This window comes from Numida meleagris, chromosome 2 (genome assembly GCF_002078875.1).
Source record: "Numida meleagris isolate 19003 breed g44 Domestic line chromosome 2, NumMel1.0, whole genome shotgun sequence".
NCBI classification, from domain to species: domain Eukaryota; kingdom Metazoa; phylum Chordata; class Aves; order Galliformes; family Numididae; genus Numida; species Numida meleagris.
This window is the reverse complement of record NC_034410.1, coordinates 33,049,615-33,074,328: the sequence shown is the minus strand read 5'-3', so window position 1 is coordinate 33,074,328 and position 24,714 is coordinate 33,049,615. Positions and strand designations below refer to the sequence as shown.

At 40.5% G+C, this 24,714-nt stretch overlaps 1 long non-coding RNA gene across 2 annotated transcripts in view; it reads right to left on the bottom strand.

Annotated features, from left to right (window-relative positions):
- Positions 21,551 to 24,714, bottom strand: part of LOC110393079 — a 4,393-nt gene continuing 1,229 nt past the window's right edge. The window contains exons 1-2 of one of the 2 annotated variants that reach the window (XR_002434773.1): positions 24,602 to 24,708; positions 21,551 to 23,886 (exon numbers count right to left, since the gene is read on the bottom strand). This is a non-coding gene — a long non-coding RNA (uncharacterized LOC110393079). Of the gene's footprint in view, positions 23,887 to 24,601; positions 24,709 to 24,714 lie in introns of those variants that run through there. The other variant, XR_002434774.1, reaches the window with a different exon arrangement.

Below are 24,714 nucleotides of genomic sequence, written 5' to 3'. Positions count from 1 at the left end.
AACTGAGGAATTTGTGAAAGGGAACAAATCCCTATTTCCACAAGGACTGTCACCCCGAGGGCAGAAGGCATGTTAGCCAGCTCCAAGGACTGTGCTCCAATTGCTGTATCTGTCTGTGCTCCCAGCTGGCTTTCAGCCACCAAACGTGGAGTTTGGGGTAAGAATCCTCCATCTGTCTGCATAGGTACGCCCTTAGGCTTCCTGGAAGCACGTTCCAGCTTCCACAATTTTCAGAGCTCATTTGGGCTTATAAATTCCTACGGAGTATCACAGAACTGTAGGGGCTGGAAGGGACCGCTAGAAATCATTGAGTCCAACCTCCTCACCAAAGCAGGCTCCCTAAACCAGGTTGCACAGGTAGGCTTCCAGGCAGGTCTTGAACATCTCCAGAGAAGGAGACTCAACAACCTCTCTGGGCAGCCTGTCCCAGTGCTCCATCACCCTCACTGTGAAGAAGTTCTTACGCACATTTGTGCAGAACTTCCTATGTTTGTGGCCATTTCCCCTTGTCCTATCGCTACACACCACTGAAGAGAGTCTGGCCTCGTTCCTTTGCCTCCCGCACCTTAGATATTTATAAACATTAATCAGATCCCCTGAGTCTTCTTTTCTCAAGGCTGAGCAGATCCAGGTCACCCAGCCTTTCCTCATACAGGAGATGCTCCAGGCCCTTTATCATCTTTGTGGCCCTCTGCTGGACTCTCTCCAGGAGATCCTGTCCCTGGAAAGGTGATGGAACAGCCAGGCTAACTGGCCTGTAGTTTCCCGGATCCTCCTCCTTGCCCTTTTTGAAGACCGGAGTGACACTGGCTATCCTCCAGGCTTCAGGCACCTCTCCCATTCCCCAAGACCTCTCAAAAATGATAGAGAGCGGTTCAGCAATCACCTCTGTCAGCTCCCTCAGCACACATGGATGCATCCCATCAGGGCCCATGGATTTATGCACAGTGATGCTGCCTAGATTCTCTCGGATCATCTCTCTCACCAAAGGGAAGCCTTCCATTTCCCATTCTCTCTCATTTACCTCCAGGGTCCAAGATTACTGAGGGGGGTCTTTGCAGTGAATACAGAAGCAAAGAAGGCATTCAGTATCTCCACCTTCTCAGCATCCCCCGTTACCAGAACACCCCCCCTCATTTAGTAGGGGGCCCACATTTTCCCTAGTCTTCCCTTTACTGTTGACATACTTTAAAAAACCCTTTCTTATTATCCTTCATCTCCTTTGCCAGATTCAATCCCAGGTTGGCTTTAGCCTTCCTTGTAGCATACGTGCTGGCCCTGACAATATTCCTATATTCTTCCCAAATAGTCAGACCCTTTTTCCACATTTTATGGACCTTCTTCTTCCCTTGGAGTTTATGCACAAGCTCCTTGCTCATCCACACAGGTATTCTGCCACCCATCCCCGATTTCTTACTCATAGGGATGCACAGATCCTGAGCTTGGAAGCAGCGTTGTTTAGATGCTGACCAGCTCTCACAGGCCCCCTTGCCTTCTAACACCCTAGCCCATGGGACAGCTCCAAGTAGGTCCCAGAAGAGATCAAAGTTGGCTCTCCTGAAGTCCAGGGTAGCAATCCTACTTTTTGGTTTGCTTCTTCCGCTCAAGATCTCGAACTCCACCATCTCATGATCGCTACATCCCAAGCTACCCCAACCTTCACTTCCCTAACAAGCCCATCCTTATCAGTAAGAACAAGGTTCAGTAACACCCCACCCCTCATCAGCTCCTCCATCACCTGCATCAGAAAGTTATCTTCAACACATTGCAGGAACCGTCTGGAGCGTGCATGCCTGGCCATGTTGCTTACCCAACAAATATCTGGATAATTGAAGTCCCCCATAAGAACCAGCACCTGGGATCACAAGGCTATTTCCAGGTGCTAGTATAGGGCCTCATCAACTTCCTCCTCCTGATCAGGGGGCCTTCTAATACACACTCACAACAGTGTCACCCATACTAGCCTGCCCCTTAATTCTCACCCACAAGCTCTCCACTGGTACATCACCCTCCCTCAGGTGGAGTTCAATACATTCTAGCGGCTCTCTCACATAAAGAGCAACTCCACCACCCTGCCTCGCCAGCCTGTCTTTCCTAAAAAGCACTTAGCCATCCATGACAGCATTCCAGTCATGAGAGCTGTTCTACCATGAAAGTATTTTTTATATATGATATTCAGTTCTTATTTCCAAGCTAAGTAGCATCAAAATGCAACAATGGTCCATTTTTATTTCTCTCACTTTCTGTGCTCCGTTGTGGAAACCTTTGACAAACACTTGACTTTTTCATCAATTAGCAATTCTCATCAAGTGAGATACAGGGTCACTTTGCTTCCTTGTGAATCTCAAAGCAGCCACAGAGAATGGGAGAGGTTCACGGCACAGTGCATGGTTTTTGTAGGACATGGGATTCAGAAGCACATCACAGTGAGACACTCCTGGAAACTGAAATAGGAAGAAAATAAATGCCAAATTCATTAAGTCTTATTATGCCATTCAGCAAACTCTAGCACACAACCCAGGGAGATCTAGTGGTTTTAGAACAGCTTGTACAAAGCAGTACTTGGAAGAGAACCACTGAGAGACCTCATCCCTTGTGACTTTCTCCTGTCAGCCACCTCCTGCACACACTCAGCTGCACAGTCTGGGACAAGAGATCTGAAAAGCATTTTCAAAGGTCAAAACCACGAACAGGAGTCAAACCCTTGATTTCTTTTCAGTGTTCCTCATGCCAGATCAGAGAGCAATACATGGGGAAGCAATTTTCTTCTCAAGTACATCCTTCTGTGATGATGGTAGTGCTTGAAATTTAGTAATTACTCCATTTGATGAACACAGGACAATGAGGAAAAATATACTTCTGTATCACAATACAGGCACAATGAGCATCCCTGCTTTGCATGATACAATCGCACACAATACAAACGCATACAAAGCCTATTGCCCTACAGGGCCTGATTTGTCAACACAAATGCAATCCCTCTCTTAAAAGGAATTTTTTAACAAATAGCCCTATTTATATCAATAATGTTACTGCATAGAATGCGGTGCTAAGAAATCATTAAGTCTGTATCTTAGCTAAACGCTCCGTTTCTAATAGACAGAACCTTTCTCTAATTCTACTCTTTCACCCTGCTCAGAACTGCACCTCTCAACACTTATTTTCCATCCCCCATACAAGATCCTTCAGCTGGAAAACACCTCAAAATCCACTTGAAACAGGGAATTTTTAAAATGAGGAGAAAAGACCTTCAGCTCCAACAGTTAGAACAAGTGGGAAAATTTCTAAGAACTGACCGTTACACTGGGTGTCTTTCCACGGCTGCCACTAATTCCCAGTCTCATCTAATGCTAAAAATGGATTTAAAAATTATTTAGACTAGGAAAATACACAGTGAGGTGAAACTTGAATCGTGTTGATTCCCTAACTCACAGTTAGAGAACAGGAAATATGAAATAGTCAAGGAGTCTCTGAAAAATGCAAAGTAAAAGTGGAAAGATCAGAAAGGAAACCACAAGAGGGCAGATAGACTACATAATGGATGATGAAATGATTAAATGCAGAAGGGAAAAAAAGGAAAGGTGTCCCATCTTTTCAGAGAAACCTCATATGGGAAATCAAGTGTTTTATGCAGAAAGGCATAAGGGCATGAGGGGAATTCTACTAGTTCCACTTGAAGACTGTGTAATTTTTAGTAGCTGAATAGTGTTTTATCAATGGTCACAGATACTTGGAGATCCTCTGGCTATTCATGGGCACAACTGACACACACCTTTGCTCCCACATTGTCTAGCCTCTCTGAAGGCACTGGCAAGCAAAGAGATTATTAAGTACCTGGTCTTGTGACAGAGACTTCTAAGTACTCTCCAGCACTGAAATCAGAACTCAGGTGATGGCTTTATTCCTACACAGGAACCTCACCATCTGGGAGGAAACTGGTTGTGAAAAGGATTACTTCCAGGAGTGAGATGTACCTGGCTGAGACCTTCTGTTTTCAGAGACTTCCTTTACAGAGAGCACCGTGGTCTTCTTGAAGCCCATCTTAAAACCATCCCTTATTTCAGCGGGGTTCACATTTACCAGTATCTGCTTTATGCCTAGAGGACTAGTCAACCAGCATACAGGAAATTTTTAGCACCTTCTTGCTTTCTTTAATGTGACTGAGCCCTTTCACACTTTAAGTTCCTACAGGACATCCAGATTTGGGATACTGCAGAAGGGAACATGTCAGTCAACGCTTGGAGAAACAGCCTTAACCTGCAGCTTTCCTACTAAGGCAATCTGACCTGAAGCTCCTTCAGAAGGAAATTGCTACTCTGATACAGAGAATAAAGAGTAGGCTCAATTTACAACCTGAAAAAGTAGGTAGATCTGTGCTTAGCTATTTCCAGTGTCCTTGATTAGAAAAGCCTAAAACAGATGCTATTTCCACCAAACGCAGACTCTTCATGTTCATCTTTCATTAAATGTGGCTTCGTTCTCTACGTTAAAGTATTACAAAAACCTCCCAATCACATTTTCAATCTGCTACGTAACTTGTCGTACATGCATTTGAGTAATCTGCAAAACTTTCAATTCCAAAGGTTCCCATTTTCTAATGTTCACTCTGCTGCCTTTTGCATTCTCTTAAAATTATTACCCTTTTTATCTCAAAGACATAAATTAAAAAAGAAACATATGCCTATGCTAAAGATGCAGCCTATGTTCTGCTTTAATCCACCAGAGATTTCCACTGACTTCAGAGGGAAGAGATCTAATTTCAAAAGAGAAAACAAAATAAAAAAGCCTTTTAGTGAGATTAAAATCTATGTTACTTGACATCAGTTCACACTGCTATACAGATTATAATGTGAAGGTAACATGCTCTGAACTGTACAAATATTTTCAGTATGACACAGTTTAGGCAGTAACTGCACTAACATCAAAATCTCCAGGCAAATTATTTAGAAGGGTGTTAAAATGGCAAGTATCCTCATCATGCCATGTGATGATATCTAGAGAGATCTAACACTGAGATTGCACATACTGGAAGCACAGTGTAAGGCTAGATTTTTCCTTGTTGTATCAGGTTCTAAATCAATAGCCTTCATTTCATTAGCTATATTGTGGCTTGATTAAAAGTCAGATTTGACAAAGAATATTTCAGAATGCAGTGCAACCAAGAATGCAGTGCTGCTGATCTCCATTCATGAGATCCATACCAGATGATCCAGAATTTCAGAAGATGTGACACGTTTGATAGAATTGAGGAAAAGTTGTACATTCAATTAATTCTAGATATTCCAGGGTAATGGAGGAGTCTGAAATAGTTTGAGCTCGACTAATTGTCCGCAGAAGAAAAGCAAGAGCTCTCTGGGATGTTGTTGCTCACACCTTCCTGCTACAGAACTTCAGCAACAGAGCCCTCAGCAATCACCGCACTCTGCTCCCACGCAGAGTAATTCTGAAATGGGAATGGTCCACAGAGGCCTCTCTCAAGGAGTAGAGCAAAAAATACCACAACTTTTGGTCAAACATCCAAAGGGATGAGGGGGAAAGGAAAGCTTGGGAAAGGGCTGGCATGTGGTCACTTCTCAGCTGATCATGATTTAGCTCAGGAAATGAACTAAGATTGGATCCAGTTCAGTTATAGGATATCTGTTGGGCAGCAAGTATAGTTTACTAACTGAACAGTTACACTGGGTACCTTTTTTTCTTGTAGGGCTGTGGCAAACAAGTTTATACACAACACTAATATAATGTTTCAAATTTCTTCTTTTAGTTGCTTATGATTTTGCTGTCATCAAAACAATGGTAATTAAGTTAAGTTGCCTGTGTAATAAATACTAAAAATGTCAGAATTAACTCTGACACTTTGCGTATAGCAGAAAACAGGCTATCACAAAATATTTTTTCAGTAATTCATTTATTGTATAGGGCAAAAAATAATACTCTAAGGAACCAGACTGGTTCCAAGAGATCAACTCCTTTCCTAATTCTGACACAAAGATACTATACAAGTTAACATCATGAAGATGTTTTTTCTGTATTTTAGTCAAAGGACCACCAAAGTTTCTTGAAAAGAAATCCTAGGACCATCTTTTGCAGCAATTCCATGATTGTTTCACTTTACATCTAAGTTAACAGGTAAACAGCCAAAGTTTGTTTTCAGCATCTTTTGCTTGCTTCATCGTATGCGTAAGGAAGATGGGGGAGTATCTTCTGCAATAGTTCATCTGTTCATAGACCACAAGATAAAAAACGTAGAATGACTGAAGTCTGCAGTCTTTTGACAGGAACTGAATGAGGCAAACATGATATTGAATGTTTAACATTTCAGTGATTTTTTAAATGCTATCAGTGGTTTTTGCCTACATCATTTATAGCTAGATGAGCTTGACCCCAAGGTGCTGTCTCAGTAGCTGCTTTACTTCTGGATAATCATGGCAACCCCAAAATTCTTATGTATAGATAAAACAAGTTTAGCTTTGTTTAGTATGGTAGTTACTAATGGACAGGTGTTACCAAAGGAAAAAAAAAAAAAACATGCTGTTTCCTATAATTTCCTATATTCCCTGTCATAGCTCAAGGAGCATTTGGTCAGCGCTCTCAGACGTAGAGTGTAGGCGTTCCTGCGTGGAGCCAGGGGTTGCACTCAACAATCCTCGTGGGTCCCTTCCAACTCATATTCTATCATTCAATCATATTCTATGATTTACTATTTTTTCACTCCACATAATCTCTGATTTCAAGGCTCCTCAGAGTCCCTCATTCATGAAGTGATCTTGCTCTGGGGGTTAGATTGTATCCCTTAAACCACCTATCACAGAAAATTCTTCCATCTCAGGGAGTTTTGTTAGCACAAATGAAGAATCCATGCAAGATCCTGCTGAGGAAGTCATTGTTACTCAATTTGTAGTGCAACCACTTATCCATGAACAGCCCTCAAGCTCCATTCAACTCATTCACAAAAGCCCTCAGATAATGGTCAAAGAACGCACTATGCTCTCCCTCATCATTTAATAATTTTAATTTCTCTGAGAATTAAGGCAAGTATTTTGCCTGTAGGATCAATTAAATCTTATATTTAACATACAAAGGCATGGTAAATGACACATTGACTTGTGCAACTATCAGAGGACTAAGTCATACTTTATAACAACTTGCCTACAGTTGTGCATCTTATGAAAGAACATCTTCAGACATGAAAAAGACCCCACAAAACACACCACGCTTCCTTAGAAGTGAATAATTCCTTACGTGGAATTGTGTGACAATGAAAATTGGAACTGAATGAACTCTTACGTCACTCCTGATGTGTGGAAAAAAATAGAAAAAAGTACTGCTTTCCTGTGACTCTAACGGAGATTCTAGCAGAGTTATAGTCAGAAATGAGTTTAATCCTGACAGAATAATCTTTCAATTTACCTAGGTTAGCAATTTTTCTATGGAAGCTTTCTGGTTAGGTTTCTGGTTTTTATGTAACCTTACTTTTAAAGCTACAGTGAGGCATATGCTGAGTAGCATACCATATAATGAATACTGAATGCACAATTTAATTAAAATTGTGATTTTACTATTTTAAAAGTAATGTAATATCTCATATAAGTAACACAACCGTTTAAAGAAAAGCATGGGACACCCAACTGTATAAACCGTTTACAGAAGACAGAAATATTCATAGGAGATCTCGGTTGTGTATCCATGAGGTAGACTTTGTAAACACAAAAAGGCAAAGCTTGATTTTAAAAATCTGTGTTTAATGGCAGCAGTGCAGGAAGGATAAAGTTAGCATCTACTTATGGATGTTATGTATTAGGTACTGCAAATGATGTAGAATTTAATAATATAAGTCAAGCTCATGTTCTTCATTTGATGCTACCCATTCCCTCTAGCAGATGTGATATTTGAACAAGCCAAAGATCGTGTTAAGAAACATAAGATACCAAGTTTTGAACTTTCTGGCATTCTCAACAGAGAGCTCAAAGTTCTGCAGAAGTTAAACTGTTCCCATAAAGGTTTCAGGCATGCTACCAAGGCAGTCAGTATAGGAAGTTTAGTGCAACATCTGCCCGGCAAATAAATAGGGGATAGTATTTTCTGGGGATTTTATATCTTCACCAACACTTGTTAAGTCAGACTTAAGCCTACAAAAAAACAGTCCTTTGTAATAGTGAAATCTCTTTGTTCTAGTCCACATCTATTTACTCATCCAAAAAGCAGGAACTCCCTGCTGTCTTTGAAACATCTACGCAGTGATGGTTGTTCTCATATCACCTACTCTTTCCAGTTCTGAAAATGCTTAAGTTGTCTTGCATGCTTAGGGTACAGCAGTTCATTTTCTTCACCAGATCTTTTCACTTATCTTGTAGCAAAAAAAAAAAAAAAAAAAAAAAAAAGGACTATTTTCTATAGCAGTAAAGCTGTAGACTACTGGAAGTAAAGAAGTTTACTATATACAGTTTATCTGTAGATCCAGGACTCAAGAGTGAAATTTTCACAAAAAATGTATGGGCCAGCAATTATCTACAAAACTGCAAGCACAAAAACAGAGCCACATTTAAACCCATACAAAAACAAAACCAAGTCAAAAAACCCTAAGATCTAAAGAGCAGAAAGTATGTTCTACAACAGAGGCTTCAAGCCCTTGTTGGCCTTGAATTCTCTGATTGAGTTAGATAGCCTATTTACAGTAAACTGCAGATTTTGCTTAAGTCACACTATCATTCCTGGATGAAAAAAGGAGGGAGGTAAAAATGTACTGGTCTATGAAATTCAGCACAGCCTTTTGCCAAATAGTTAAGATCAACAGGGCATTATTCAATACATTTATAGTCCAGATTCAATACTAGAGAATCTCATTCAAAGATAAACATGCAACAAGAAACAGTCTTATTTCTTTAGAAAACCTGCCAGGATTTTAGTTTTAACTGCTACTTACAGGGAAAATATAAAGAGCAAGAATCTACGCTTACAAAATGTTTAAACTAATATTCTTAGGCCATATAGCAACAAAAGCTCCCATGGTTTCCAGGGGCTACAGGCATGAACAACACTTAAGGAATGTGAAGTATAGTCAATGTACTATTTCAGCAGACATCTGAAATAAAATTCCATAGGCCAACTTTTCCACTGGAAGGAAAAAAAAAAAAAAAAAAAGATTTTCAGGGGGAAAACAGCACTTTGGGAAAGAAGTCTGCCCCTGGTAACTGACAGGACACCACCACCTGTCTCAGTAACAGACCATTAGATTTACTTTTAGCAGTTGCAGCTCCTAACTAGACTTAAAAAAAAACCTTAAAAAAACTCCACGTTATGTGTTATAAACTATTGCTCGTGATTTTTCCTGGGTCAGTTTTATTGTGCAAAGAATCATAATCCCCTTTTCTTTTGAGACTTTTAAAAACCCTTTCAGGAAAAGGCAATGTATAGAACTGCCTAATTACCGAGGCTTAAAAGCTGATCAGAGCAAAATGTAATCCATCATCAAAAGCACAAAATCACAGAATGACAGAGATTGAGAGGTTCTCTGGCTAGCCCATTCCCCCTGCAGGAGCAGGTCTGGCTGGAGAAGGTTGCTTGCAGCTCTATTCAGCCCCATTCTGGATACCTCTAAGGATAGAGATTCTCCAGCCGCTCTGGGCACTTGCTCCAAAGTTTGACCACCCTCATGGTCCCTGGTCAGGTTGGTGGTTCTCCACTGGGCCCACCAACACATTATGCCCTCACACTGGAGTGTCCAGAACTTAAAAGGCTATCACTTATTCAATGTGATACATGAATAACACATAGATGTGCACATCCATACATAAATATGTATACGGAGAAGAAAGGGAAATGTCATTTGTATTCCAAAGTAGTACTGTCTTTTGATTACACCTTCATTTTTAAGTCCCCATAACTTACATTCTATTGTTGTCAATGGAAATTTAAATGTAAGAATATTTAACTTTAATTTAAATAAATTACTTCATCTGAGAAAAACAACACAAGAAGTAGGTACCTATGGTTCTTAAACTGTGAACAGATATAACTCTGGGTGAAAAATCATACACGTTGTCATTGCTTTTCCCAGTTGAAGGTGTAAGGGTGGAAGCTAGACTTTGAAAATTATCAAATTATTTAAAGAAACTATTAAGTGTTTGGGAAATTACCATTAATCACACCATTACTCCAGAACACACACAGTGAACGTTCATACAGTCACCACGCATAACAAACAAAACTGAAAAGAACCAGTGTTCAGTCATGTGGGCTGGCAGTGACAAGCCAGAGCATTCCCCTGTGGAGAGAAGCCCCTTCTGAAGTGCACTTCCTTCTGAGACAGGATAGCTTCACGCCCCTGCCAGCTGCAGGTGAGGTCTGTCCAAAGAGCTTGTTCTCAGTTTTGTGGTTAATATCCTTCCATGATATTACTCTGACTATGAGGGGCAAATCTTTTCTTAAGTGACATAAATTACCTAGTGTAGAAAGTGGTGAGGACAGTCTCATTCTGGGTCCAGCTAGGCTTATTTCAGTTTGTGTCACATCAACTGCTTTAAGCAAATGAGACCGAGACATTACTAACACAAATAGAGTTTTGCAACTGCATGACTGAAGCAGAGCAGTTTGGGATGGATGCAATACAGTAGGCTAAATACTGTAAGATTTTTCAAGTACAAATAAAAATGGTTAGGTGTGCACACATTATGAAGCACATCTCCATTTTGCTCCTATTTGCTTTTTTATGTTTGTTTGGTTTTACTATTGTTACTATTAACACTGACTTCATGAAAAAGTCAAGAAACTTCTAGAGATGCCTCTGTTTTTTTTTATTTGCTTATAATACATGCATCACTTCCATTAATTATAATATTGCAGACATTTGCAGAGGTGCTTGAGATGGTACTATGTTTTCTAGAGGGAGAACTCAAGCTTCTGCATATTTTCTTTCTTCATTTATTTATCTCTCCAAATGCTTTTTCTGTTTCTGGTCAAGCCAGTAATCTAACCTTCATACACTTCAGAAAGAAAAGACTTCTAAAGGATACTGCACCTTGCCTGGGTATTTATTAATGACTGTTCTTGTTCCGTGATTATACAAAGATTGTTTGCACAAAGAAGCCTCATTGGCTTGAGTTAAATACAATATAACACAATGTATTTAGGTCAGTAGAAAATCCTGTTGGAATCTTTTGTATAATCTTAAATCTTTAACTATATAAACTTCAAATCCATTATGGAAATAAAAGCAGCGTTAGCACAAAAACTTATGCTAAAATAACAAAAGCTAATTTTAAAAAGGGCAAATTCCCTCCAGTTTTATTTTCAGAGAAGGAAGCCTCACATTTGGAAGGAAACACCTCTTCCTTCTACTAAAGCTGTACAGCTGTAACCAATTGCTTCATGAGGGTGCAACCTGATTGCTTTTGTTTGTCTGAGATGAAATTGAAAGAAACAGCTTCAGCTGTAGATGAACTAAATTCCTCTTTATAGAGAGTTTGTGGTTTTTGCTTCTTATTTAAAATGCTTTAGGATCTTGAAGAAGTTTTGTAATCAGTGAAACTGAAAGTAGGTTCTCAGAGATACAATGACTAAGATGTGTTCTGCCTGTATTTGGCAACATACAAGCCTAAAACAAACATATTTTGTTGAATTATTTTATATGGATTTATTCATACTAAGTTTTCCCCCTACTTTTTTTCCTGTATAGAACCACTGCATCGTTGTTTGTTTTCTCAATTTATCCTAGCCTCTGCCATTACTGAGGCCATCTAATAGGATTATTTCTTGATTGTCCAGTTGGTGCTGTGAGAAGGAGCAAGGCAACATTGTGCAGCCCAGAATCATAAGCCATGATCCCCTGTCCCTGTTAGGTTAAATGGCAGCTTTATCCTTGAAGCATCATGCTGTTGAAAAACCTTGGTGCCACACTAAACAAATAAGAAAACCTACCCAATAACTCTACCAAAAACAACATAAGCATCTATGTGTGAGAGCATATATGCGTATTTTCACACGTGCATATGTATACACACGCAATATAAAAACTGACTTGGCAAACAATTTCTGGAATCCCAAACTGTGAATCCCTGCTCAAGTAGCATTTGGCTCCTATAGGCAATGATGAAAGGGTAGTCCTGAAATATAACAGTCTTGATCTACGTAAAAAAAAAAGAAAAAAGAAAAAAAAACCACACCACACACACAACAACAGAGAAAGAAGAAGATCCCATGGCCCAAGGCCCTAGAGAAGACTGGCTTTTCACAACTCTTCCCTTACACCAATCATCCTCAACCTACTTTGAATTCAGGGACCCAAGGAAATGTAATGAATCCAAAGAAAATAACCAAGAAAAAGCAACGCTTCTGCCAGCGCCTCCATTAAAAACCTTCACAGGGTCTGTTAACAGAAAAAAAAAACCTTGTCAACAATTGCTCTAAGCAGCTGGGCATCAATTCAACTTACTCTAACTCACAAGAGTTAGAGTAAATATCTTAGCAAAGCAGAACTCTGGTCATTTAGTTTTACAAATCACAACCAACAACTAAAAATCAGACCAGAAAGCAGACAATCCAGACCAGAAGGAAGACTTCTAATGTGACTAGGAAAGAGACATTCCATAATAAGCAAATCACTGACTTATTTATTTTCTTACACAGTGGCTTCAACCTTTGTTTGAGATGAAATTTCACAGTGGAGAAGCCTATGGGAAAATGGCCAGCCAGTGCGTGTGGCAAACTGCAGAACTAAATAAACCTACTTGTAACACTTACGCAATCTTCTTTATACTAGCCATCTGGTCCCCTTTGCACTGGGTTCTCTGTCCCATAAGCTCATGTCTTCAGACAGAATGAGATTGCCCAGAAGTAATACATACAGTCTAGCCACCCTCAAACCGGCAGCATTTATCTCCACTGATATGAGAGGAAAGGATGAGCAGTTAGGTGTCTAATAGGGTAGTCCAAACCTCCTGAAAAGAATAAAGTTGAAATCATCATCTCTTCTAGTTGTTGTACCATTTGGCTCTTGCTATGACTAAGTCAGAGCTATTCGCCCTTATCCATCCTGGCTGCTTTCTTCCACTGCAGTGCATTGAACACAAAAGAAACTGAATGTACACTCTCCAGTAAGTACACATATGCATCAAATGGAGGGAAACAAGTAGGTACTGTACAAACTCATTGAGGAAACAAATTTTGGCAACTGGAAATACTCAGCAAGGCAAGACTACAGCCATCCAAAGCATACTTCATTCATTTCATTTAGTAAAGAAAACAAGACCATTTTGCAATCCAAGGTAGTGAGAGGCTCAGTGCAGATCTTAATCACCTCCAGAAAGGAGGTAGCAGTGTATTCCTTCTCTACTCACGCTCACTAAACCGAACAATACGGGTCAAGCAGCACTGTGGCTAAAAGACAAAATGATAATTGCCCCCATACAGCATCCAAACTGAAATGGAAAAACACTAGGTAATGTCTGGTAATAACAAGAGTATTGGGTAATAAGTAGCAAGATTTTCACTAACAAGTAAGGAAACTGTGTGCGTTTCAAGTGAAATTCAGAGTTTATGGCCCTTAATGAAGCTCTGACACCTACTGCCACTAACAGACTCAACACTTCTGCACATACTTCCAGAAGCAAAAATGAGATAAGTCTTAAGCATCATAAGAGGGCATCAGAAGTGCTCCTAAAACTGATGTTGTTCCACTGAAAAATTCCAGTAATGAGGATGTGGCCCTCTTGGCACCTCTGCTCCTCCTCTGCAAGTAAATAGATCCGATAGAACTGAACATCACTCACAGAGGAAGGGGCGGCTCTCCTGTAGTGAAGGACAGTGTAACAATTTGGATGAGAAACACTGCTCTGGACTGATTTAACCTGTCCAGCAAAATGAAATCAGTTAACTATGATTATGCAGATACCGTGGTGACAGCCTGAGCATTCCCATTTCTGTTCTCCAAGTCTGGTCTGATGATTCCAGGAATAGATTCAGCCTAGAGCTTTCTACAAGACGGACCTCATACCTGAAAATAGCCTACTCAAGTCAAAGTAAACTTTATAAAATTAAGACAGGCACTGGAAACTTGCTAAAGAATTTCACTAGTTAAAAGGATAAGTAGTCCTTATGCTCATTAAGCCCCTTAAAACTATGACATCAACTGCTCCCACCTGGAACAGAAGCAGTGGTGAGTAACAAAAGAGCATTTTCTTCCATTTGATCTATCTGTAGACCAAAGAGCTGCCCTTCAGTTTGGTTTTGATTTGTTCTAGCTTATGGAGGTGACACACTTACACTGTAACCCATGTGAGCCTTCTATGGCCTCCAAAGCTCATCCCCATTTCTCTCAGGTGCACTACCAGGTATAATGTGGGCTTGCAGAACCTACTATGGAGTCATCACTATCCCAAGGATATGATGTGTCCAGAGAAAGGCAACAAATCTGGTGAAGGGTCTGGAGCACAGATCTTAGGAGGAGCCGCTGAAGGAATTGAGGTTGTTCAGTCTGGAGAAGAGGATGCTTTGGGGAGACCTCATTGCTCTCTACAACAACCTGAAAGGAGGTTGTAGCAGGAGAAGAGGCCAACCTCTACCTTGAGTAAGCATAGCATGACAGGATGAGAGGTAACAGTCTCAAGTTGTGCCAGGGGAGGTTCAGGCTGGATATTAGGAAACATTTCTCAAAGAGTGGTGAGGCACTGAAACAGGCTGCCCAGGGAGGTGGTGAAGTCACCAGTGTACAAGAACCATGTGGATGCAGCACTGAGGGACATGGTTAGTCAGCATGGTGGGGATGGGTTACAGTTGGACTAGATCATCTTAATGATCTTTTCCAACCTTAGCAATGCTATGATTCCATGTTCTCAAAAGCCAGGTTGAGCCTCCACCATAGCTGTTGTTTCAGATCAAAGGAGCAAAGACAGACACTGCAGAACTAAGGATGTTGCCTGAGTACTAACAATCCTTTAAATATGTTTATCAAGCAAACCAATATCACAGAGGAAAACATACTTGACTCCTGCTTTCCCAAGCAGCAGAAATAAAGAAAACCTGAACAAAAGTAAAACAAAGTGAATGATAAATTCCCCGCTGCCGATCTTTTGACATTGCAGCTCAGAAAACATTAACATGGGGAAGCAGTTGTGAACTGCCTATAAATCCATTTAGGTGTGGAACCCCTCTGACTTCTGCTGGGCTTGATTAAGAGGAGGGGGAAAAGAGATCAATCTGCTTTCTACGATCAGGGCATGAATCAGTGGTGGAAACACTGCAGTGAGGTGGTTACGTATGGCCACATTTTCACATGATTCTGAGGAAACCTATTCTTTCCTCTGAAATCCTGCCTTAAATGAAATCCTACCTTAGCTCAGATGATTTTAACAAATTTGTGACAACTCATTTCAGCTGAAAGATTCCTCCTACTATACAAAACATATGAAGTTTACAGAGTTCATTATCATTTTGTCCATAAAAAAGAATACTCATTTGCTACGTTTGTACACTGAAAAATCATCTCAGGTTCAAAATTTGGGACACAGTACTTGTGTATACTTCCAAGGCAGCACAACGTTAGCACAGTTTCTTAAGCAGCAGCAAAGCTGGCGATGTGCCACACGAACCAGTGGAAGACAAAGTAAGAACCTGCCAATGCCTTTGAGTACATTTTTACTGTCATCACAAGGAGCCACAGTGCACCCGTTAAACATGTAAAAGGCCCTTATTTCTACCCTTTGACAGAGTCACACATCCTTATGCTCAAACCTATACAAGGGGAAGTACTGAAAATAAAAGTAGAACAAAGAATTATCACATGTATGTGTTGGTGAACCTCTTTCAGAGAAAAGACAACTTTTACTGAGCTCACAAGTCTTTTTTTTCCTTGGTGCAACTGTGGGTGTTCAAGTTATATGCTGGAAGACAGATTGGTACAGAAAACAAATTAAATACAAGTAACCTGAGCACACACAAAGAGGAAAGAAGGAGCCCTTGCAAAAAAAAAAAAAAAAAAAAAATCTGTTCTGTTTTGTCCCACCACAGAAGAAAAGCAGGGATAAGGATTCTTGTTCCATTATTGCCTCTGTGGGGCTGGACATGGTCTAGCTACAATGCAAACACACAGAAATGGGGGAAATAACCAAAGACAGTGGGACTTTTAACTGCAGATATACACAGACACTATTACAAAGATATATTTCTATTAAGACTTTTGTAAGAAAGAAACTGAAAATGAGTAGGACTTTCGAGATATGCCATACTATTCCTTCTATAAGGAAAAGTATCTCTATATCCACTGAATAGTGCTTCTTTCACATACTGTAGTTTGAAAGAGTCATTATTGGACAGTCAGTAAATTGCTTAGGTTGAAATAAGGTGAATTTGAAGCATGCAGCTGGCACTGAGAGGTAAGACACTCTAGTAGGTTGGCAGTGCTTTATAGCATCTTAGTAAGTCACCACAAACCTATCCTCTTTTATTTTAATTCTTCCTTCATTAAGAGCTCTTGATATCTCATGGAGAGGCATGTCACCTTCTGTGTAAGGTAACAAAATCAGGAAATGTTCTGAAGAGTGAGTAATGTCCAAGTTTGTTTCCAAATACTGCATTATGCATAGGCATTTTTTGTTTGTTTGTTTATAAAACAGACCCATGACTTTCAGAGACTATGATGAGCAGTTGTTGTTTATGTAAAGCAGGATCTTCTGCAGCTGTTTACAGATGAAATTATGCAAAGCACTGTATACCTAAAATTACACTGCAGACAGTGGGTATACACAAGTCAGAACATACATAAAATGAGTGGGATTTCAAAGTAATTAAGTATCTCTCAACTTCAAACCCTTATACATTGTTATGCAGATGAAGAAGAGGATCTATTTTATGGAAATGTACCAGCTCTATTTTTTTTTTAACTTAACATTTATGATATAAAACACATGAAAGGTATTGGAGGAATTCTGAAGCATTCTCAACTATGCACTCCAATGAAGGAAAAGGAGGAATCCTTGGGCCTTCTTGGCAATGAGGATTCACATTTTCTTTGATACGGAGTTGTATCTCTTGCCTAATAAGACAGACAGCAAATACCTTCTTTGAGGAGGTACTAGATCCCTATTCTTGATCACCTCTCCTCTTCCACGTTTCTCTCACATAACTCTTCACACCATTTCTCCCCACTCCTTTTAACTTTTTCTTAATATTGTATTATTGACCTGAGAGCTTCTTCAGTTCAGATTTTTTTGTGCAGCACCATTTTAACATTCCCTTTTAGCATTCCAGAGGTATTGATTCTCTTATTCATGATAACATCTACTTCTATGCAATGCATTTGTGGATATAAAGAGGTGATTCAAAGTAAACCTTATGAAGCAATTTGCTAGGTGGAGAGGAATGTCTGTTTGTAGATCATGGAATAGAATCACGGAATCATAGAATCATTTGAGTTGGAAAGGACCCTTCAAGGCCATCTAGTCCAACTCCCCTGCAATGAACAGAGACACCTACAGCCAAATTAGGGTGCTCAGAGCCCTGTCCGGCCTAACTGCGAATGTCTTCAGTGATGCGGTATCCACCACCTTTCTGGACAACCCGTTACAGTGTTCACTACCCTTATAATAAAAAACTTCTACCTTGTATCCAGATTGTAGATTCTCAGCTTTTCACTGCCAGTTTTCACTAATAGATCTTTTTCTTTGGTTCAGTACTGTAGTGGTGACTTTCAGTCCTCATGATAAAACACAAGGATAACGAGCACACCATTTGTATTGCTGATTTAAGCTGCCACAAGAAATACATACTTATTTGACAGTGCTGGTGGTGATTGTGATTTGTAATACTTGTGATATCCCGATTCACAATATTCTTGAAGCTGAACTTCTGACAGTATGTTTGTCACAGGAGATTTTTTGTGACGTTTACTAAGATGGGGCTTTCTTTTATTTGAAAATTGATCTTATTCTGAACAATGTGCTGTGTATCAACTTTCCAGTGCTGTCAGGCTCTATATTCAATGATTGTCAAGCCTCCTGTTAACAAAGTTATCTGTCTTTCTACTCTTAGAGACTGCAAACCATCCCTAGTGCTGTAAGTTGAATTCACATCAAAGCTTTCTTCTCCCTAACCTAATTTAAGGATGTCAGAAAGACAAGTCTTTAAAGAAAAGTAGAAATTCCCTATGTAATTGCTTGCACTCCTGCTCAAACGCTGAGGATTCTCTGACCCTCTGTACTTTTCAGCAAGAGGATTTTTGCTCGAATCTATGCCTTGGTGCAGAATTCTCTGTGTTGCTGGTATTCTTGGCTCAATGAAGAATTTTTTAAATGGGAAATTCTCAGGCTAAACAGAAGGGAGTCTGTGCTGAATTTGCAGGCTCTAAAATATACAGCTCTGTGAGGAGATCCAGAAATGAAGGATCTGGGGTTTATTAGCTAAATTTTGATCCGGGGCAGAGGAATAGGAAGTAAAACGGGAGATGGCACTAAACTCCTGCTATGCCTCATGTCTTTGCAGATCAGTGATGTTGACAGAACAGCCCTAGGATTGCTTTAAATCACCCTGTAACTACAGCCTCATAAATGATCTTCAGGGTCAGAGGGTAAGGGGAATTTGATGTTCTGTCAGTTGTGATGACGCTTTCACTCCCAAAAAAAGAAGGAAAAATTTATTCTAATTTACAACTGTTTTGGTGAAAATTTTGATACGTTTTGGAGTGAAAGTCTTTTTTGACTGGCTTTAATTTATAAAGTCAGTAGATTCATAAAATCAGCTACAAGTTGGGTCCTCAGTTTAGGAACTGGAAAAGGTAGAACATTCAGAATGTGCTTTTGAGATGCTGTAAAAACTATTTAACAGAAAGTTTCACTACATACTATTAGATTTAATTAAATAGCAAGTGAACCTTTCATTGAGATAAACAAAATTGTTATTTCTCTAAGTGTTTTTTTTTTTAAAGTACATGTTAACTGCCTCTGACAATCCAAATGAAAAAAAAAAGATGTTTTAGAAGAGTATTCTGCTACAACTCAGAGGAAGAACAGATTAGGTTATTTGATACCTGTGTAACTGAAAGTTTTTTTCTAAAAAAAAAACACTGAAACAGCTTGTATTTCATAATTCCAAGGCAGGCTAATGCTGTAACTATAACTTATGCTATAACATCATGGAAGCTGCAGATTTCCTGAATTACTCAAAACAAGACAAGAAGATCCCTTTTTTCCTAGGATTCAGGTAACTCGAAGTAGAGAGACAGCCCTGATCTCCTGTTTATCTGAAGATTTGTCCTTCTGAAACTGTGGAAGTCCCTCAAAAAGTTCAGCTAAGCAGGATTTCTATCTATTGTTTTGGGGCATCTGGAACTAGTGGGGAATACAGTACTTTCCCAGCTTCACATTTTATTTTTCCATTGCACCCTGAAGCTACACAGTGCACTGCCAAGAGAAAACTAATTCAGCAGTATAAATTAAAAATAGGATTCTTGTGACACAAACTGCATAAATATGTTTTACTTGCATAATGGTTTTGCAGCAGTGATGTCTGTTATAAATTCTTCCCAACTAGTGAGATGCATCTTACATTGTCAGTATGCATAGGTAGAGAGAAATACAACAGTAAAAATTTACATTGAAAAATTCATGAGTGATTCTTTAGGGAAAAGTGTTGGCAACCATTTCTTTGTTACATCTAGTTATCCTTGAACTATTTTTTCTTTAGGAAAAAAAAGTAAGTAAATGTTTCAAGTATGACTTCAATAGTGTAACAATCGGGACTGCATTAAGACTGTAATTTAGAAAAGTTTCACATATTCACATCATTCTCGTGCAAGTCATAACAAGGTTCTCAGTAGTGCCTTGCTATTAGAAATAAGTTATTAGCAGCTAAAAACAAGTACTTTAAAATAATACAGTAAATAAAACTCTGAACCAAGTATTAAGTTTTCCTTACTATTTAGTGGGGGGTGGAATATCTTTAACTGAAGCCTTATCACCCTCAGGACACCAAGGACAACAGCTACCAGAAGTCTCCAGTTCCCACCTCTATCTGTACGGAGAACACTGGGACAGACAATCAGGGATCCAGAACACTGCAAGTAGATGGCAGCAACCTACCCTCAGATAAGGCCCAGCAGTTATTACCACAGTGTAACAACTATAACATTAGTAAAAATTGGTTATCAGAAAGACCAGCAGTCAGAATGCATTGAGTAAGTTCCCAGACCAGAACACCTAGGGAGAAAAGGAATCTTACCAAACCAAGCCTATAAACCACCCGTCCAATGAAGATAATAACTAAAAATCACTCTAAGCATGTTTCTTTATCACAACAGACTTTACATGGAGCACACTTAAAGGTGCGACATTAGAGAACAGATGCAGACCTAGGGTATGAATTTCAGCAGGTAACCAGATGACCTAGCAGTCCACTCAGCCTTGTAAGACCTGAATAGCAGCACTTCCTTTCCTCACCTACGCCCTGCTCTCAGCTGTGTGCAAGATCCTGCCTAAGCAGAAGTAACTGCTGAGCCAAGGGTCTTAGCGGCCTTCAAATTAACTTCAAAAATAAATAAAGCAGGGCCTATCAGCCATTTAAGCTTTTTCTCAGCTCCATTTATTTGAAGTATCCTTTCAGATAGCTATTATCACCCCTGAAATACATTTACCCAGCAATTAGCTCTAGATTGACAAATCATTTGGGTCCAATTTGCATTTATTTCTCCCACAGAACAAAACAAGGGAGTAAGTTCCACGTTCCTTTAGCTTATTCCATGAATACTGTTGTTTCTATCCCAGTAAAGCTTGAATAAGAAAATGATTATTTATAACAAAGGACCTTAAGATATACTGGATTTGGTAAGAGATCTAGTTTGTTAAAAATTACTCGATCTCCTAGATCATAGAATCCTCAAAGTTGTAAGGGACCATTAAAGGTCATCTAGTCCAATTCCACTGCAGTGAACAGGGACACCTACAGCCCGAAGAGGTTGCTCAGAGCCCTGTCCAGCCTGACCGTGAATGTCTCCAGGGATGGGGTTTTCACCACCTCTCCAGTCAACCCATTCCAGTGCCTCTTCATCCTCACTGTAAAAAACTTCTTCCTTATATCCAATCTAGATCTCCCCTCTTTTAGTCTGAAATCATTTCCCCTTGTCCTATCACAACAGAAACTATCTGTCCCCTTCTTTCTTATAGTCCCCCTTTAGATACTGAAAGGCCGCTCCCAGGTTTCCCCAAAGCCTTCTATTCTCCAGGCTGAACAGCCCCAGCTCTCTAAGCCTATCTTCATAGAAGAAGTGTCCCATCCCTTGGTTCATTTTTGTGGCCCTCCTCCGGACACGCTCCAACAGGCCCACGTCTCTACTGAGGACTCCACATCAGGATGCAATACTCCAGGTGAGGTCTCACCAGCACAGAGCAGAGCAGCAGGATCACCTCCCTGGACCTGCTGGCTATGCTTCTTTTAACACAGCCCAGGATGTGGTTGGCTTTCCGGACTACAAGGGCACATTGCTGGCTCCTGTCCAGCTTACCAACTACCAGCATCCCCAAGTCCTTTTCAGCAGATACTTAAGGACACATGTACAAGTGCGAAAGAGTAGTAGTTTGATGTACAAAAACTATTTATTACCAGAACATAATGTATTTCCCTTGTTTGTAGTACATTAATAGCGACAGAAAAAAAAAAAATCAGCAAACCTCGGGTGAGAAGAGGTGAAGGTAGAACACTCTTCATTGTTCATGCCTATATCATGAAACTCTTTTCCTGACACTGTAATCAGGGGCAGAGGGCCCTCAACTGTACTAGGAAGAAAACCTTCCTGACTTCCCAGAATTAAAAAAAAAAAAAAAACAAACCAACAACAACCACCACCAACATAAAGTGTTCCAAATGCTTAAATCACAGGGGAAAAAAAATGAATTGGCTTAACTATCAACTTCTAGCGAAGGCATTAAAGTTGAGTATCTACAAATTCAGGCCCTATAGAGTAGGAGGAACGATTACAGAAAAATATACCTGCTTGAATCTTTACTCTACGGGATACTGAGTAGCTCCTGACTTTCCAGCTCAACTGCCACAAGAGCTAAGTACTCTCCCTAGCTCAAAAGGTCTTGAAAATCCAGATAATTTAACAAACAAAGAATGAAAAAGAGACCTGTAGCTATCTGACTAAGTTCACACATCAGAAAGCAATCATGATATTCTCTATTATAAGCAGGTGGTTAACCATGGATGTTTATTATCCCTGCCTATAGCAGGGGGGTTGGAACTAGACAATCTTAAAGGTCCCTTCCAACCCAAACCATTCTATGGTTACTTGATTGCTACAAGCCTACTTTGACTTCTTTGTAGGTGGCAAGCGTTCCATTAATAGCTAGTAAAAGTTGTTGATATCAACCTAATGCCCATCACAGTATTGTTTCATAAGAGACTTATCCATGCATCTGTTGAACATGGTAGTTCAGCCCCATGAAATTCTTATATGTCATATACATTCGAATTAATCTTGATTTTCTGCATCAGGAATTTTCTTTGATTTACAATGGTTGATCTACACTGAGACAGTTGATGTTAATGGGCAAAGAAAAGTACAACATCCGCAGTCCTGATCTCTTTAACAGTGCAGAGGATCCATACTTAACAACAGCACTTTTAAAAAGGCCTATGTGTTTTACTAAACCAGTTAGCTTCCAGTACAGCAGTTTCTTGGGAAAAATGCTCCTTACCATGTTAATTCTGCTTCCTCACACACCACTTGTTGCTCTATGCCTTGATCACAGAGACTTATACTCACTTTCACAGTATTATTCCCAACAACATCCTGTGTGGTGCAAGGTTGCAGGACCACAGCCTAACTCAAGAACAATTCCTTTGCCAAGTCAACTCTTAGTAACAAAGCTTCCACGATAACAGAAAGATAGTGGAGAAATTAAAATAGTTATTTGTGAAGTACTTATTCTCAAACCTAGCAGATCAAACAAGACATCTGATACCAAACACGTCTGTATTATTCCAAAAAATGTACACATTCATAGAAAGCCTAGCATCACCCACTCCCCAGTGATCTAGGCTATAGTTTGAAAGCCTTTATAATGCAATGGAAAGCACAACAATAACAGCACAACAGCAAGATCCCAGACAGCAGCAAATGAGAGTTCACTCAAACACAACAGCAGCAGACACAAAAGAAAGACACTGCCACCTTCAAAAGGCCTCAAGTACCCAGGCATCCCCAGAGAGACACCCTTACCTCCACTGCCAACCCTTAAATGAGGTCTCAGAATGGGTGGATCCTGGCTCCAGCCCCTTCCAGTCATTCAGATGCATTGCTTGCACCTGAGCTCCTCTGGGTTGGCCCTGCCTTCCCACCAGGTGCTCAATCACTGGTTCAAGTTGTGACTTAGCATTTCCACTACAGCCCTCAGCCCTGACAATGTTCTGAGGACCACCATGTGTCTGTCACCTACTTCCAGCTGTACCCCCCCAAAAGTGGTGCAAAATTGTTAGTAGTTCTGCAGTTCAACATCTCAAGTCTACCTGCAAACTCTGCTTGCAAACTCTACGTGTTGAAGTAAAAGGTTTCTTCACACTACTCTTTTTTCTGAAAAATAGGGTTTGCATTTGTACTAAGAGATAACATTAAGTACAATTAGAAGAGAGAAAATATCACAAAAAATACTTAAAAGTATGCAAGAAAATAAATGAATGTATAATAAAATGACTAAAACGATGTAAAGGATAAAGCTTGTTTTGTCACCACCAGTGATAGACTCTGTGATACACAGGACACTATGAACTTAAACCAGGATGATTATTCACACTTTTATTGTTGTTTGGCAGTGGGCAAATGCTCATTTTCCATCCACCGATCATCCTACTGCATTTTCAGGCTCGGTTACTCTTCAGCTCCTGCAGCAATGTCAGGAACATCCCCACCTGCAATATAGTTAACAAAACAGACATGGGTTCTGTTTGTTCTTATGCATACACTTAATTTTATGGTGCTGAGAACAGTCCAAGGCTGTTAACTGTCAGCGGGATCAGTGCAATTATTTATGTCTGTGCAATTAACAGAGCTCTATGCAGATTTTGAGGGTTTTTTTTTAGTCACACTTTGGTTCCAAATCATTAGTAACATTGTAGGGTAGGACTGTATAAATATAGATAAAGAGGATAATAGATCTGGAGTGGGGCAAAAAAAGAAAAGAAGAACCTTCCTGACAAGTACGCTCGCTTTTTTTTTTTTTCCCTTTTAATTTTAAATAAAGCTGTCTGTGAATTTGAGCCTAGGGAGACCTTCATTAAAATCAATTAATCAGCCAGCCTCTCCGCTGAATAGCTTTCTGGAGACAAAAAGTCGAAATAGGTTTCAGGAGCGCGGTGCCGTCCTCTCAGCGCTCCCAGAGCCCGCGGGTCAGGCCATGCCGTGCCGTGCCAGCGCTGCCCCTGGGCACCTCGCGGCCGCCGAGGCCTGGCCCACCCGCAGGTGCCCCAGGCCCCGCGCAGGTGAGCGCCGGGTCCGGCGGCCTCGGCTCCCCTCAGCCCCGCAGCCACCCGGCTGCGTGACCCCGGCCGAGGGCTCCGTGCGCTTTCCGACGCGGCTGAGGTGGCGGCCGTACGCGGAGCACCCCGGCGCAGCCCGCTCCTTCACCTCGGCGGCCCCCGAGGGGGTAAAGTTGGCGGCCGAGCGCGCCCTCGCCTCCCCGCCCTCGGCTCCGTGCCGCCGCTTCCGCCGCCCCCGCGCCGAGCCCGGGCGGGTGTCCC